At 45.4% G+C, this 6,325-nt stretch overlaps 1 non-coding gene across 1 annotated transcript; it reads left to right on the forward strand.

Annotated features, from left to right (window-relative positions):
* The first annotated feature begins 2,038 nt into the window (after nt 1-2,038).
* On the forward strand, nt 2,039-2,143 carry LOC142460436 (U6 spliceosomal RNA). The gene has a single exon (XR_012786642.1). It is a non-coding gene; the product is annotated as a U6 spliceosomal RNA (small nuclear RNA).
* The last annotated feature ends 4,182 nt before the right edge of the window (nt 2,144-6,325 follow it).

The raw sequence follows: 6,325 nt of genomic DNA on the forward strand, positions 1-6,325 counted from the left end.
AGCTGTATCCATGGACTCCTCTCAGAGACAGTATTAAAACTGCATGTTGGGGTGGGGGGGAGAGGGGGAGGAGACCCCAAACTTCTTTTTTATCAAAAGTATGAATTAAACCAAACCCTAGTCAATCATTCCAAGGAGAGATCAGCCAGCCAGCAGGAGAGGGTAGCAGGATCCACTGAATCTCACCCAGACCACAGCTCTCATCGGCTGATGGAGCTGAAAGAAATTCTAATTGGTTCTTCTTTCATAGTTGCATTATTGTCAAAGGTGGGATAACAGAAGCAGCGGAGACTGGAAGCATATATGTAATTACAGGTTTCACACATTTACAGGATTGGCCGTCCTGGGACTTTAAATATCTGGCTATGTGGTGGTTGGGGTCCATTCATGAACTGGTAGACAGTCACAAAGGCCACCGCAAAAAGCTGGAGCCGCGGTTCGTATGGCAGCCACATAAGGCCATTCTTCCTCAGCACACAGGCATATCCAGGCGACACTGTGCATTTGGTTCTGGACCACGACAATAACATGAGGATCACGGAACGCGAGTCCCACGAAGCTTTTGGTTTCCCAGTGCAGATAGAAACGATGTATCCTGACTCCACTGTAGCCTCTTCAGTGGCAGCAGCATTATGACAAAGTCTGCGACAGGGTGAGGATGACCCAAATGTGACAGAGGCACACCTAAGGGTGGCCCCGGACGTTCCACGAAAAGACAAAGTGTGGAGGGATGGTGGGGGAGAAAGGGGGAACCAATCACAAGGATCTACATATAACCCCCTCCCTAGGGACAGACAACAAAACAAGTGGGTGACTGAAGGGAGATGTCGGAGAGTGCAAGATATGACAAAATAAGAATAAATTATCAAGGGTTCATGAGGGAGAGCGGGGAGGGAGGGGGAAAATAAGGAGCTGATACCACGGGGCTCAAATAGAAAGCAAATGAAAACTAGCTGATTCCAGGAACCCAAGTGGAAGGCGAATTTTGAGAGTGACGAGGGCAACGAATGTATAAGGGTGCTTTACTCAATTAATGTATATATGGATTGTGATAAGAGTTGTATGAGCCCCAATAAAAGGAATAAAATGATTTAAAAAAAGAAAGAAAGAAGGAAACAAACAAAAAAAAGACAAAGTGTAGGTTGCTGATAGCCATTAAGACCCTGGCCTCAGACACGTAGCAGAAATTTGGCCGCTTTGTAACAGCAAGGCTTTGTTTCCTGCCCAACTTCACCCCCACATTCCAAGCTACTGTAGCATGGGCAGTTCCGATAACTGACTTTGTTGCCATTAGTCAAAGTACTGAGCACCCATGGAACTGCAGATATACCATATTAGGAACATAGTGATAAGTTCACCTGTACGTCACCACGATGTCTTTGAGTACTGTTGCGCACCCTTTGTACCTTATTGGGAACATGTGGCTGATTGGTTGTTGTACAGTGTGTGGTTGTTATACAGTGTGCTTCATTGGAAAATGTGCCTCCCACTTCCTTCTCTGTTGTGAATATATACCCAGAGTTTTGGCAAAATAGACGGGCTTGATCAGCACTTGTCTTGCCCCATGTCGCTCTTTCTTTTTCCCATCCAGGTTCATTGTCCCTCCGGGTCACTGCGTGAGGGTCTCGCTGGACGAGACCCTAACAACAAAGCAAACCAGAATGTCTGCTCAGGGCGGTACGACCAGGCATGCCTGTGCTCTCCAGTGGATCCTCGCTCCTTCACACTGGGTCGTTCCTGCTGTGGTGGGGAAAACCTGAACAGTGTGGTGAGGCAAAATAGGTTTCCTGAGGGATTAAAGAATGATTCAGAGACCAGGATGTCTGTGCAGGGTCTAGGCAGAGAGAGGACTGAGCTTTCTCACAGTGGGGCAGTTGGCAAAGGGGCTGAAGTTGGAGGGGGTTTCGAAAGGCTCATGGAAAAATGCCACCATCTTTACACTCCGTTTCCCCACAGACTCTTTAAAGTCCCCTCCTACAAAGGAGCAGAGACCACTAGGTCCACAGACTCCAGGCAGGCCAAGGTCAAGATAGGACTTGCGCTCCTTTGCTAGCACATATACCAAAACTGGAACGCTATAGAGAAGATTAGAATGGCCCTGTGCAGGGACGACAGGCAAATTCCTGACGCGTTCCATATTTTAAAATTCCTTTTAGCATAAAATCTGTTATTTGGAATGAAAGAAAAAAGATAGGACTTGTTCTGAATTCATGGCCACGGGGCTAATTACGGACCATGGAAGGCAAAGATCATCACCACAAGATCCTGATTGAGGGCAGATCAAGACACCCTGGTCCTAGGCGAGGCGATAGAAGGGGAAAGACCATGGCTGGAATAGGTACACAGTGCAGAGAAGAAAAGTACTCAGGAGAGCCTGGAGCCTTCCACACCCTGGCTACCTGATGGTGACTCTGACCAGTTCCAACTCATGGTGGCCCTATGCACGAGGGAGCAACCCCCTGGCCCTGAGGTACCCTCACACTCACTGCTGTTTGAGCCCACCTCTTTGTTCATGGCCCTTGGACTGCACCACACATGGCGTCCTTTCCCAGGGACTGCTCTCCCAATAGCATGTCCAACATGTGTGAGATGAAGTCTTAATGGTGCTTGCTTCTAATGAACTTTCTGGTTGGAATGCTTCCAAGAATGATTTGTTTATTCATCTGGCAGTCCAATTATTTTTTCAAAACCATTGTTTTGGGAGCTCATACGTCAGGGGAAGCCAGCCCCTAACACATCGTTATGGGTCCGGTAGGCGCAACTGTACAGTGATAATAAGTAAAGATCATAGTAAAGTTATAGAGAGCATGAGAGATAGAAGAGAAGTATTGAAATAAATGGAGTCAGACATGATTCATGGTAGCACGCTGACCTCAGCCCCGCCTGATGGTCCATGTGGAGGGAGAGAGAGATCTTTAATGCTAGCCCAGGCTTTTTATATTCTCTGGGGACATGCAAGCCCCCTAATTACAGGTGAGGACAAATGTCACAGGGGTTGTGCTATAAGTAATACAGTAGTGAGAGGGGGTGGTCTAGGGAAATACATGCAATAGGAAGAGGAGGGATTGGAGGTACACATGTGTCAAAACGGGCAGACCATAGATTCATGATGGCAGCCTAACCTTGGCCATCCTTGGGCGGATTTGACCTTTCTGGGGTCTCCTACAAGGAAACAGACAACTATTATCCTTATCAGAAAGGAGTGGGCCCTATTTGTTGTGGGATAAACAGTGGTGTCTGCTTGCTCTAGATGGCTGATAGCTCTTAGGGAGAATGACCCCTGATCTATTCCTGATGACCTCCAAGTGTATACTCATTCGCAAGCAGTTAAGTTTGGCAGATATCTGGGGGAGACAGCTTGGGAGAAATCCTTCTGTTTCCCATACTCATATATGTAGATGTCATATCCTTCCAGAGTTCAATCACACTCAGCAGGAGGATGCAATTGGTGCCATAATCAGTTTAAAAACCATGGATGTGCTTTATACAATTGATGTATGTATATGTGTGAATTGTGATAAGAGTTGTATGAGCCCCTAATAAAATGTAAAAAAAGAAAAGAAAAAAATGATTAGGGCAAAAAATGTACAGATGTGCTTTATACAATTGATGTATGTATATGTGTGGATCGTGATGAGTTGTATGAGCCCCTAATAAAATGTCAAAAAAGAAAAGAAAATGATTAGGGCAAAGAATGTACAGATGTGCTTTATACAATTGATGTATATATATGCATGGATTGTGATAAGAGCTGTATGAGCCCCTAATAAAATGTTTAAAAAAAAAGAATAAACAAATCTGTCTTGAAAAAAACAACAACCATGGTACTTTATAAAAGTCTTGGCCAACAACATAATTCAAACACATCGATCCTTGGGTCTTTGTTCATTGTCCAACTTTCACATGCATATGAGGGCACTGAAAACAGCATGGCTTGGGTCAGGTGCCCTTCAGTCTTCAAAGGGCCATTTGAGTTCTTCAATGCTTTAAAGAGGCCTTGAACTGCACGTGTGCTCAATGACAGTGGGCTTTGTTTAGTAGGCTATGCACTGAATCTACTACATAGTTTGTCTTTGTTTAGTAGATTATGCACTGTATCTACTACATAGGGTTGTTGGCTCCTGCAGGAGGCTGTAAGGGGTGCCATAAATCAGGACCTGAGGGACAGTGGAGGGAGGGGCATGGGAGGCAACCTGGGTTCTAGTTCCCATTTTCGGTCTTTCTAGAGCACGGGTTCTCAACCTTCCTAAGGCTGCTACCCTTTAATACAGTTCCTCAAGTTGTAGTGACTCCCCCAACCATAAATTATTTTTGTTGCTACTTCATAACTATAATTTTGCTACTGTTATGAATCATAATGTAAATATCTGATATTCAGGATGTATTTTCATTGTTACAAACTGAACATAACTGAACTATAGTGATTCATCACAACATATGTAATTATATGTGGTTGGATGGGGTGCTGGCCCCCCAACACTAATCACGGGTTCAATAGGCCCAATTGTACGGTTGAGATATATAAATAGTATATCAAAGTCATAGAGAGCATGAGAGCTAAAAAAGAGGTTGAAATAATGGAGTCAGACACATTTCATGGTAGTATGCTCACCTCAGCCCCACTTGGTGGTTCATGTGGAGAGAGGGGGAAGGGAAGGAGAGAAGGAGGACAAGGGGAAAGGGAACAGGGGAGGAGAGGGAGTCAGCTAGAGGTCAAGGGAGGAGCTGAGAGAGAGAGAGAGAGAGAGAGAGAGAGAGAGAGAGAGAGAGAGAGAGAGAGAGAGAGAGAGAGAGCTCTTTATTAACCCTGGCCTATATACCTCTGGGGGGAGTGTGCAAGCCCACTAATTACAGGTAAAGACATACGTCACAGGAAGGGGTTGCACTATAGGTTATACAGCAATGAGGGGGATCATCTAGGGGTACACACACAATAGGAAGAGGAGGGATTTGGGGTAAGTATCCATGTGACAAGATGGGCGGATCCTAGATTCAGGATGGCAGCCTAACTTGTTGTCACTGAGCCTGTTTGACCTGTTCTCTGGATCTCCATAGGAACCATTATCAGTAGGATGTGAATCCCCCCCCTACAGGAACCAAGGTAATGATTGAAAGTCTCAGGGAGAATTAACCCATTGTCCCCAGCAGCAGAGAGCAGTAACTTTTACCATTAGCTGCAAGCAGTGTCCGAAGTCCAACATATTTGGGGGAGACGACTTGGGAGAAATCTTTGTTTCCCACAATTATACATTGTGAAATAATTACTTCTAATGACAAATAAATGTAATTTTGTCTTGAAGCATGGTGTAGCATGGTTAACAGTCACATATGCTATATGTGAGCATATCTGCAAGTGGGCGGATCTCTAAGACCATCAGAAATATGTGTTTTCCGATGATGGTCTTAGGCAACTCCTGTGAAGGGGTCATTCGACCCCCCCTAAAAGGGTCGAGATCCACAGGTTGAGAACCGCTGTTCTAGAGGCTTTGGATAAGTCACCGGAACTTTGTGAATCTGTTGCCTTTCCTGCTATAGGATTGGCTAACACTAAGGAGCCCTTGTGGTAAAGTGATTACGTACTGGACTGTGAACCACAGGTTAGCAGTTGAAAACCACCAGCCCCTAGCCCTCTGCTGGAGAAAGTTGATTAAGACTTTCTACTTCCATTCCAATCTTGGAGATTCATCAGGGCAGTCCTACCCTGTCCTATAGTGTCACTATGACTCAGAGTTTTAGGAGCCCTGGAGTTGGGGGAGATGAGCTTTTCATTCAGAGTCACAGTCTCAGAAACTTACACGGCAGTTCTACCCTGTATGACAGGGACACCAGGAGTCAGCATGGACTCAATGGCAGTGAATGACCACTTAATTACTACCAAATTGTCATGCCTTTTGGTGTGTGTGGTGGTGTTTTTGAATTCATAATCAAGAGAAAAAGAAATAGAAAAAGTGACATCTCAACAAAATAAAACAAAAATCTTATTACAACCCAGGGACTGTGATCAGTGTTCTTAAAGAACGCTAGTTCTTTTTTTTTTTCGTTCAAGGATCGTTTGCTGGCCCTTAGGAGCGTTTTCCAGTCCAGTCTGTTGGGGCACCACGCCCTGGCCCCAAAGTCCACTTTCAGCATTCCCTGGGGACCTTGCCACTCCATTCCCTTGCTGTTCCACTGCACTTCCCCCAGTGCTTTGCCTCGGTGTGGTGGGATCAGGTCAGGTGCAATTCCCACACTGTGTCTCCGCTGCAGTCCCCTATATCGCCCTTAGTCACTGAGGGGCATCATGTCTCATAGTAGGGCCAGCCATGTTGTTCTCTAGTTCTTAAAA

Source organism: Tenrec ecaudatus, chromosome 10 (assembly GCF_050624435.1).
Source record: "Tenrec ecaudatus isolate mTenEca1 chromosome 10, mTenEca1.hap1, whole genome shotgun sequence".
Taxonomy (NCBI): domain Eukaryota; kingdom Metazoa; phylum Chordata; class Mammalia; order Afrosoricida; family Tenrecidae; genus Tenrec; species Tenrec ecaudatus.